We start from the raw sequence: 12307 nt of genomic DNA on the forward strand, positions 1-12307 counted from the left end.
ATTATTGAGTTGTAAGAATTCTCAATATAAATATAGATACATATTACATAAATAAATGCCAATCTCCTAGTACATATCTTGATTTTCACTGTTAGTAATGTTTCCAAATATTAAAATTTTTGACGTTTAATATTACATATTGACACATATGGAATCTAGAAAAATGGTATTGATGAACCAATTTTCAGGGCAGGAGTAGAGACAGAGATGTAAAGAGACTTGTGGACCCAGTGGGGAAAGAATAGGATGGGATGAACTGAGAGAATAGCATTCCAATATATACATTATGATATGTAAAACAAGTAAGTAGTGGGAAGTTTCTGTGTGGCACGGGGAGCTCAGCCTGGTGCTCTGTGACCACCTAGAGGGGTGGGGTGGGGTGGGGGGTGCAGGGAGGCTCACGAGGGAGAGGATATGTGTCTATTCATGGCCGGTTCACATTGTTGTACAGCAGAAATCAACACAACAGTGTAAAAAAAAAAAAATCCTCCAATTAAAAATAAAAAAATTAAAAGTATTTTTGATGTTTGTTTTTTAGTCACTAAGTCAAAGTTTATACCATGTATTTCTTTCTATATATGGTTAATATTCTTTGTATCCTAAGAATTATTTCTCTAACCAAATTCACAACAGTTTTCTTGCATGCTCTTCTAGAATGTTTATAGGTTTGTCTTTTACATTTAGGTCTACCATCACTTTCAATGTATTCTTTTTTATATAGTACAAGGTAAATTCTTGGCTCAGTCTGCTATAGCAAACTGCTATAGACTGTGAGGCTTAAACAATAGGTAGTTCTCAGTTCTGGAGACCTGGAAGTCCAATATCAAGATTCCAGCATATTCAGTTTTTGAACATCTTTCCTAGCTTAAAGATGGCCACTTTCTTGTTGTATCCTCACTTGGCAGGAAGACAGAAAGAGCAGCCACAACATCCCCCTGGACTTCCCTGGTGGCTCAGATGGTAAAGCGTCTGCCTACAATGCGGGAGACTCGGGTTCGATCCCTGGGTCAGGAAGATCCCCTGGAGAAGGAAATGGCAAACCACTCCAGTACTCTTGCCTGGAGAATCTCATGGATGGAGGAGCCTGGTGGGCTGCATGAGTCCGTGGGGTCCCAAAGAGTGGGACACAACTGAGCAACTTTCACTCACCTTTTCTTACAGAGACACTAATCCCATCATTGGGGCTCCATGGTCGTGACCATCTAAACCTAATTACCTCTCAAAGGTCTCACCTCCTAATATCATCCTAATATCATTTGACAGACGTTTCAAAATCACCCCATCCCCATTGAATTATCTTGGATCACTGTCCAAAAATCAGTTGATTCGTCTTTCTGGACTCAGTTTTATTCCCTTGAGGGAAAAACACGCCTATATTTAATATTACAGCAGTAATGAGGTATATTTTTCATACAATAAAAGCCAATCAATAAACTTTTACTTTGATGGGTTTTAGTGACGCTCTTGGTTACATCTTTAAAACAGAGTTCTCTCATGTTAAACACTTAAAGTCTATTTCTTTAGTAGATATAGGCAATTGTGATTATCTACTTCTTCTTGAGGAAACTTTTTTTTTTTGCCTGAAACAAAACCTTTTTTTTTTTTAAATTTTTGTTAATTTTATTTTTTTCTATTTATTTTTATTAGTTGGAGGCTAATTACTTTACAATATTGTAGTGGTTTTTGTCATACATTGACATGAATCAGCCATGGATTTACATGTATTCCCCATCCCGATCCCCCTGGGTCTTCCCAGTGCATCAGCCCTGAGCACTTATCTCATGCATCCAACCTGGGCTGGTGATCTGTTTCACCCTTGATAATATACATGTTTCGATGCTGTTCTCTTGAAACATCCCACCCTCGCCTTCTCCCACAGAGTCCAAAAGTCTGTTCTGTACTTCTGTGTCCCTTTTTCTGTTTTGCATATAGGGTTATCGTTACCATCTTTCTAAATTCCATATATTTGCATTAGTATACTGTATTGGTCTTTATCTTTCTGGCTTACTTCACTCTGTATAATGGGCTCCAGTTTCATCCATCTCATTAGAACTGATTAAAATGAATTCTTTTTAATGGCTGAGTAATATTCCATGGTGTATATGTACCACACTTCCTTATCCATTCGTCTGCTGATGGGCATCTAGGTTGCTTCCATGTCCTGGCAATTATAAACAGTGCTGTGATGAACATTGCAGTGCACGTGTCTCTTTCAGATCTGGTTTCCTCAGTGTGTATGCCCAGAAATGGGATTGCTGGGTCATATGGCAGTTCTGTTTCCAGTTTTTTAAGAAATCTCCACACTGTCCTCCATAGTGGCTGTGCTAGTTTGCATTCCCACCAACAGTGTAAGAGGAGGAAACTTTCATAGTGTGATTGTAAGGAACTTTTCTAGTTCATCTATATTCAATTAAAAACTTTTTATAATAGACTTCTATTACCTTTTTAATGTCTTTTGGGTTGGTAGTAATGTCTCCTCTTTCATGCCTAATATACTAGTTTCTTTCCTCTTTTTTAATTGATTACGAGCTAGATATTTATCAAGTTTATAAACCTTTTGTGAAATGAGATTTTGCTTTTTCTACTTTAATGTTTTCTTTTTCCATTACTTTTCCATTACTCTTTCCTTATTCCTACTCCTTAGGTTTCAATTTGCTTTCTTTACTAGCTTATGAAGATATACGCATAGTTCATTGAAATGAGAATTTCTATTTTCTTGCAATGTCAGTCTTTAAAGATAAAAATTTCCCTGTAGGCACTGCTTTAGGTATATCCCACACATTTTGATATATTGTGTTGCCTTTTTCACTCAACCCAGTATTTTCTAACTTCATTAGTATTTCTCTTATGACACATTAACACATTATTTCATAATATCTTGACATATTTCTAAATCTTTGGCAATTTTCTGCATATCTTTCTGTTAATGATTTTTTAGAATATGAAGGGATACATAAAGATAGAATTGCTCATTTTTCTTGCTCTCTCTTACACATAAATACAAACACCCCAGAATATGATTTACACATTTTTGAAACAAAGCATTCATTATTAAGAGAATACAACCTTGATGAGAACTACTACTCATTCAATTTTGCATCACTAGGACCATAAGTAGTTCTCAGTATTTGTTCATCTGGTTCTTAATAACTGTTATTTTGAAGAAATTAGTTAGTGTTGCAAAATTCTAGGGTAAACCTAAAATATTTACAGACAAGGGGGAGGAACATATCTTTGAAAATATTTTTGCCAATGATGATACAAAATATATGAATTTCTCAATTTCACAATGTTGTTGATATTAATCCTAACATACAAGATTTGAAGTTTTTACAGAAAAGAAGTTTATTAAACATAGATTGCCTGGTTTGTGAGGTGACTAATGTAAATTAATACACCTCTTAAAACAGAACACACTCACTCTTCTTAATAATCTGAATATGCTTGTTTAGTGAATCAATTAAAAAAACCACCATGCATCTCATAAAATACTTTATTTCCTCAGTCAGTCTAATTCCACCTTGGGAAATATTGCATGCAATACAAAGAGAAAACCACCAAAGAAAATTTATGTGTTAACTGACCATCTGAATGGCCCTTTGAAAGTCATTTTAAGTCACTATTGTAATACTGGAAAGGATAAAATAAAGGGTGAGAATTACCAATCTTGAATTTCCTGCTGATATGGCACACTTCAAGGCTTCCCAGGTAGCTCAGTGGCAAAGAACTTACCTGCCAATTCAGGAGACATAAAAGATGAATGTTCAATTCCTGATTAGAAAGATTACCTGGAAGAGAGCATGGCAACCCACTCCAGTATTCTTGCCTGGAGGATACCACAGACAAAGGTGCGTGGCGCGCTACAGTCCATGGAGTCCTAAAGCGTCAGACACGACTGAGCATGTGCAGAAGCACACAAAGATTTATAACGGTAAGCTTTAACCATATAATAGTCTGTTTGTTTTCTAGGAATATTATAAGCCAAAATTTCAAGAATCCTCCAAGGATAATCCATTTAAAGCATAAAATATTCTCTCTCTTGATTAAAATTCTTACATGGGTTTCTCCACTTTCCCGGAATAAAAATTTGTATTTTAATTTTATTGTCATGACAATACAATCTTATTGGAGTAGTGCTATTTTTAGGCTTTGGTCTCATCCACCTCACTATGCCTATTATTCTTCAGTCATTCTGGAAATTCTCTTTCACACCTCTTCACACACTGTTGCCCTCTACTTGTAATAGACTCCCTGCTGAAGTGCACCTTCCTCTGAGTCCTTACCCTTTGTAACTCTCCTGTGTTATGTCTCAGAATATATTACCTTCCTCTGCAACATAATTTTACTGTTACTATAGAATTTATCAAATTGAATTTTAATTTGTGTTTTTCTTTTTGTTTCCACTATTATACGGTGAAAGGAAGAAATTGCATGTGTTTTCCTATGCCAATTTCTTTTTACATTTGTTCATTTCTGTGTTCCTGCTCTTAGAACACACAGTGAAATTAAATTTATCCTTTATTGCACTTTATCTACAAAACATTAGGCAATTTTTACTTTACCTCAAAATATACTATTTTAAATTCATTTCACACTTACATGAATTTCATGTTTTTCACTTGCTCTAATAAATATTTTTACATCTAAAGACTTCTCATCCTGGGCATCTATATATCAGTGTGCACTTAAACTTTAATATATGTAAGATTTTCAGTTCTTTCCTATGCATGAAACAATTGATTAAAACTTGCAATCACTTTTGAAAAGAAAAAAAATAAAGGTTGTGAGAATAATATGTTCCTGCAATATTAATAATTCTACAAACTTTCCCTTTTAGTATCTTTAAAATATTGTATTAACAATTAAATCATTAGTCACAGTCAGAATTAAAATCTGCAGCAAATATTTCTTGATGTTTATGACTTTATATATGTATCTATATTGTTAAATTGTTGCTGTTTATGATGAAACAACAAATGCTTATGATTATATTCAATAGATACATAAAAAACATATATATATACACACATATAAAAACCTTCTGTAAAGTACAGTCGTGCTTTTAGATTTTATTTAGCTTTATATACTATAAATTCAAGCATACCTAACTGGCAGTAAGGTTTAAATTGGTCATACTATTTACAGTACCATATCTGTAGTTTTCATTATCCTTGTAGTAGCAGAAGTTTCGGAGAAGGCAACGGCAACCCACTCCAGTACTCTTGCCTGGAGAATCCCAGGGACGGGGGAGCCTGGTGGGCTGCCGTCTATGGGGTCGCACAGAGTCGGACACGACTGAGACGACTTAGCAGCAGCAGCAGCAGCAGTTTCACTTCTGTTCCATACCAACCCTATTGCATCTATCAATAGAATTTATCACAGTGGATCACAAAGCATAATCTTCTCAATTATTCTCTCCATCTCTGAGACTAAGGACAGGGTGTTTCATGTTCCATTTATTCTCTTGTGGAGCATTTGTTTCAGGCAGTTTATATTCATGCTTCATGTATTGTTAATTCTTTCCCATATTTCTTTTTGACACCAAAGCTGTGGATATTAATCCTGCCAAAGCAATGTACTGTTTTCATTTTTTTAAAATGCATTTACCTCCTTCAGAGGTTTGGCTTTTATTTCATTTGAACTCTTAAAAAAAAAAAAATTCCACTAGAAAATTGTTCCTATTCAGTCTGACTTAAAAAAGCAACATATTTCTTCATGAAATTTACACATTAATGTTTAAAAGGATAGATAAGAAACAGTATCTACCCTGTTATTTTTTTGGTAATCTATATTGTGTGTTCTCAGGGTTTATGCAAACACCTTATGTTAAATCTTGTAGATACTGAAAAATGCTTTAGAAATAGTATTAATATTTTTCTTGAAATGGTGAAAAAAAACAGTAATAATCAAAAGTAAATGAAGACTTGCTTATTTTATGGTAATAATGCTTAGAAAATATGTAAAATGTATATAGTAGTTAAAATGTTGTTTAGTGATCTTTTTGTTTTACCAAAATATTCTATTAGCATTGTATTTATTGAAAAATTAAATTATTGCATACACAGAAAAGTGTACAGTTCATAATTGTAAAGCTTGATGAACTTTCACAAAGTGAATTCATCTGTTAAGCAATCACCTAGATCAAGAAACAACACACTTACCAGAACCTTCAAAGCTCCCTTATATTTCTTTCCTGTTACAAGTCCTCTCGCCAAGGGTAACCAGTATCCTTATTTCTAAATCTACATAGATTCATGTTGCCAGTTCTATAATTCTGTCCAGATTTAATCAGTGTTTGTTTTCTTAAATTCAATGTTTTGATCTTAAGAGAAATTCAGTTATACTAATAATTATCAAATTTCACTACATAGTTCCTTGGCTCAACTCATTGCGACCCCATGGACTGTAGCCTGCCAGGCTCCTCTGTCCATGGAATTCTCCAGGCAAGAATGCTGTAGTGAGTAGCCATTCCCTTATCCAGGAGATCTTCCTGACCCAGGGATCGAACCCCGGTCTCGCACATTGCAGGTAGATTTTTACCATCTGAGCCACCAGGGAAGCTCTATATACACATAGAAATTCATGTGTAATATGAGGTATCTTGAGAGAATGAGAGACTTGCACGATGAAAATTAGCTAACAATCATTACTTTATCTCTTTTAATATAATGTAACATATTATGGTTCACTTTTGCTCTACTTAATATGTGCACTTTGTAATTTAGTGTTAATTAAACTAACTTTCAAAAAATGTTCAAGTAACTTAAAAAGAACCAGGTAAAGAAAAAAAAATAATACTGAGGATACAATATTTATCTTTAACAATGTTACTTACTTTAACATCTTTTTATTTGATATTAGTATTGTCACATTAGCTTTCTTTAGTGTTCACAAAGTATCTCTTTCCATCCTTCTTCTTTCATCTTTATGTAACATCATTATATTTAAAATGTCTCTTAAAAGCAGCACATAGTTAGTTTGACTTTTCTTTAATCAAGTTTGACAATATTAATCTTTTACATGGATAATTTGTTGAATCTATGTTTAATGCAATTGCATTGCTGAGTTTATGACCATCACATTACCATTTTTATCAGTTTATCAGTTTTATATTCTGCTTTTCTTTTGTCTTTTAGTTTTTTACTTATCAAAAATAAAGAAGACAGTCAGGAAAGCATAGCACAGTATCAGTCCCATCAATAGTGAAAGAAACAAGAACCAAGGTGGAATCAAAGTCAGACTCGTTGTTTGTATTACTCAATATTTGCTATGGAAACACACAATCCCAAATTGATTATGGATAACAGTAACAAGCAGCTCTTTCAACCTTTCTTTAGGTCATCTCATTTTAGGACTTGAGATGAAGGAGCTGCCCAACCACTCAAGTTAATTTAAAGTCTTTTCACAGAATTAGAGTACAACCAGATTTGTTCACATTCCACAATCACCAAATTCACAATCATAAATTCAAATGTACTACATCTGGAAAATACACTCTGTCTACATCAAGAGCAATAAGAGAGAATATAGTTGTGAAAAAATAATACACTTTACCAAAACCTGGATTAAGAGAGGAGTAGAAAGTTATTTTCTGGCACATACGGAATAGATACCTGATAAACTCTCCCTCTAAAATAATTAAAATTAAAAAAATACTATAAATGTTGATTGACATAACAAACATGCTTTTAAATACAGAGTTAAATTTACCAAAAGTTAAGGACAAAATCTAGCACCCATAAAATAAAAGTGGCAATTTTCAGATACCATCTGATTTCTCAACTTGAGCCAGAGAGAGAGCCCAGGGTTCTTGACAGGGTAGACATAGCTCGAGTCAAGACAGAGGTGATCCAGGAAAGCCCTGGCCCTAGTTGTAGGTATAGTGTGAAGGATTTGTTCATCCACTAAGTCATGTCTGACTCTTTGTGACCCCATGAATTGTAGAACACCAGGTTTCCTTTTCCATTACTATGTCCCTGAGTTTGGTGAAACTCATGTTCACTGATTCAAGGATTCCATCCAATAATCTCATCCTCTGTTGCCCCCTTCTCCTCTTGCACCCTAACCCTAATCTTTCCCAGCATCAGAATCTTTTCCAATGAGCTGGCTCTTTGCATCAGGTACCCAAAGTATTGGAGCTTCAGCTTCAACATCAGTCCTTCCAACGAATATTCAGGGTTGATTTCCTTTAGGACTGACTGTTTTGATCTCCTTGCAGTCCAAGAGACTCTTAAAAGTTTTCTACAACACCAAAGTTCAAAAGCAACAATTCTTCAGTGCTAAGCCTTCTTTGCAGTCCAACTCTCACATCCATACATGACTAATGGAAATACCATAGCTTTGACTATATGGACCTTTGTCAGCAAACTGACATCTCTCCTTTTCAATATGCTAAGTTTGTCAAAGCTTTTCTTATGAGGAGCAGGCATCTTTTAATTTTATGGCTGCAGTCACCATCCACATTGATTTTGGAGCCCAGAAAAATAAAATCTGTCATTGTTTCCATTTTTACCCCCATCTATTTGCCATGAAGTGATGGGACTGGATGTTATGATATTCATTTTTTGAATGTTGAGTTTTAAGCCAGCTTTTTCACTCTCCTCTTTCACCTGCATCAAGAGGCTCTTTAGTGAAGGCTAGAGAGGCATATTCTGAGCAGCATGTTTCTCTAAGAATATCAGATGTGCAAACTCTCCAGGTGAGTCCTTCTACCCAAAAGAGCTACCCATGTGACATGTATGACCCACTCTTGAAAGGCATTTTGCAGCTGGCTGGCCAACAGGGAGCACCTCCTGGGCAGCAACCATATCCATGTAAATCATGTGGGAAAGCCCTCTGGTTCAGTGTAAACCTTGACCAAATCCAGAGGCAGCAGATTTGTCTCTCTGTGGACAGTCAGTCCCCAGAAAATAAAAGGTCTGGGCCTCCTCTGTGAATAGCTGCAGATGCCACATGTTAGGGAAGGCCTGTATGTGCAGAAAACATGAGGAAGACTTCTTGGCTGGCTCTGGACTTGTCCAGAACTGTGCCACTCACAATTGGGAGAATCCATACAGGAGTGCTGAGTGTTAGGAGGTGCTTCACATTGGGCAAAGGGATCACCAGTGCAGGGAAAGTGGGGAAGCTTAAAGCCACAAAGAGAATTACGTTCAGTACCAGGAAATACACATGGGAGAAAAGGCTTATGAGTGTGATGAACACTCTCACATGAGATGCTATTTAGCCACAGCTCCTACTTTCTATCACTCAGGAAAATTCACAGCAGAGTAATACCTTATGAGTGCAATGACTGTGGGAAGGGTTTCAACTACAACTCCGGCCTCAAAATACACCAGAGAACTTACACAGAATCAAGGCGCTTTGAGTGTGCTGAATGTGGGAAATCCTTTGGACAGAAAATCTCACTTCATTCAGCATCAGAGAAATTAACACTGGAGCAAAACCTTATGAGTGCAACACATCTAGGAAAGCCTTCGGTCACAAAGACACACTTACACAGCACCATAAAATTCTCAGTGGAAAAAAGCCTTCTATGTGCAGCAGCTGTGGGAAAGCTTTTACGCATAAAGATGTACTTGTTGAGCACCAGAAAATCCACACTAGACAGAAGTCTTCTGAGTGTGATGAATGTGGGAAATTCTTTAGCCACAGTTCCTACATTAAAATACACAAAATAATTCACAGGGTAACAAGGCCTTTTGTATGTGATGAATGCGGAAAAACATACATCAGTAACTCAAACCTTAGTCAACACAAGAAAGTTCACACCATAGTAAAGCCTGTGGATGAAGTGAATGTAGGAAATGTGTTGATAATGTCAGCTTTGTTTAAGACCAGAGACATCACACTGGAGCAAGGCCTTATGTGTTCAGCAAATACAGCCTTCTACAGGCTCACCCTCCTTCCTTGGCCCAAGAAAGTTCACAATGAAAAAATGCCTCATGAGTTGTAGCAGTTTTGGTGCTTCTTTACCTGCATTTACTAAGTTCATTTGGACCAGAACCTTCACTCTAGAGAGAGGTTAGGCCTAGAGAGAGGCCTAACTTAGGCCTAGAGAGAGGCCTTAGAGATCAGGGAACATTCTTTATACTTGCTCCACATCGTATGACTCATAAAAGAGAAAAGCTCTGAAAATAGCCTTTGCCATGGAACCAACAACTGGAAGTTGAACTTCATACATCCACATGGGGGAGATAATTCAAATACTAGGTATGTGGGATGCTTTCAGGAGCTACTTTATATTTTCTAACCTTCCCAGAACTGTCCCATGACCTGAGGTGTATCATTGCTGGTGTCTACTGCAAAACTGTCCCACTTCTACCAGCAGATGGGCCATGCACTGTGTGTCTCTGACCCCAGGGTACTCAGGTGAGGCAGACTGACAATCTGTCCTATTTCCTAGAAGGAATCATGAATGATATGAACCCACTGGTGGTACTCATTCTCTACCCCCTAGTGGTTTCAGTGTGGACATGACCCATCTCCTGCCAAAAAGATCTGAGTTAGAATCTGCTGCAGTTTTCCAAAGGTTTCCATTTTTTATGGACAGTATTGACTCCATATGAGCTAGCTGAAATGGATTTCCTCAGCCTCTAAATCACACAACTTAGAACTGCCTGAACCACATGGATCTGACCTGTGCAATAAAAAAGGCTGATTGTAAAAGCCTTTACTCTGTACTGTTCAACTGGTGGGGTTGACTGAGAAAAAGAAATAGGCCTTAGAAGACAAAACTCAGAGCTCATTTTCCTTTTCACATCTACAAAGGTTTTGATTGCTTTCAACAATTAGGAATAAAACTTGGACTGTGGGTTAAGCTAAACAGCTAAGCAATGTGGTAGGCACTAGCCAGGCTTCCCTGATGGCTCAGTGATAAAGAACTCACCTGCCAATACAGAAGATGTGGGTTAAATCCCTGGGTCATAAAGATCCCCTAGATAAGGAAAAGGCAACCCACTCCAGTATTCTTGCCTAGGAAATCCCATGGATAGAGAAGCCTGGTGGGCCACAGTTCATGGGGTCTCAAAAGAGTCAGATACGACTTAGCGACTAACGAACAACAGAAAGGACAAAATTCAGAACCCCCAAATAAAGAGTGAACTGATACCAATAAGCTAATACTAAAGGTAAAGCTGAAACTCCAATACATTGACCACCTGATATGAGGAGTTGACTCATTGGAAAAGACCCTGATGCTAGGAGGGATTGGGGGCAGGAGAAGAAGGGGACAACGGAGGATGAGATGGCTGGAAGGCATCACTGACTTGATGGGCATGAGTTTGAGTAAACTCCAAGAGTTTGTGATAGACAGGGAGGCCTGGCGTGCTGCGATTCATGGGGTCGCAAAGAGTCGGACACTACTGAGCAACTGAACTGAACTGAACTGACTGAAAGGTAAAGTGACCTTGGGAAATTCTCAATTTTTGAGATCTAGACACTTTAGCTTTAATAACCATATAGATTGTTAAAGACAAATACTTGGGTCTAACCAACTAACAGAGCTGTAATTTATACCCTCACAGACACTCAAAATGATACCCACTGAAAGAAAAAGACAGCTACAAAGTATTGGAGCTGCTGGGAAAGTAACTAAGAAAGGAAAATTTTCCTTTAGTTTAGGCTCTGATTTTAAAAACTAAACAGTCCTCTGATAATTTAAAACCACTGCTCTAGCCAGGAATTATTGCATAATATGTATCATCACATTACCTGGACATTATTATAACCTGGTCCTGTTGAATGAGGTGGCCCCATTCAGTAGAAGGGGGATACTTTCAGATAAATCTGAGCATATAAATGCTTACTATCAAAAATTATACAACTAAACCAAAACAAACCACCAGGAAAGTCAAACAAAACCAAGAAATGCCCCAATTAGACATATAAGGACTTCAAACAGAATGATCAAAAAGGTAAAATAAGGGGAGAGGAGCCAAGATGGCGGAGGAATAGGACGGGGAGACCACTTTATCCCCTACATATTCATCGAACGCCAATACAGAATGCTGTATCGAACGCTGAGCAAACTTCACAAAACAACTTCTGATAGCTAACAGAGGACATCAGGCACCCAGAAAAGCAGCCCAGTGTCTTCAAAAGGAGGTAGGACAAAATATAAAAGATAAAAAGAGAGACAAAAGAGCTAGGAATGGAGACCCATCCTGGGAAGGGAGTCTTAATAGAGGAAGTTTCCAAACACCAGGAAACCCTCGCACTGGGGGGTCTGGGGAAGTTTTTGAATCTCAGAGAGCAACCTAACTGGGAGGAAAAATAAACAAAACCCACAGATTATGTGCCTAAAAGCAAC

The sequence above is a fragment of the Cervus canadensis genome, chromosome 2 (assembly GCF_019320065.1).
Source record: "Cervus canadensis isolate Bull #8, Minnesota chromosome 2, ASM1932006v1, whole genome shotgun sequence".
NCBI lineage: Eukaryota > Metazoa > Chordata > Mammalia > Artiodactyla > Cervidae > Cervus > Cervus canadensis.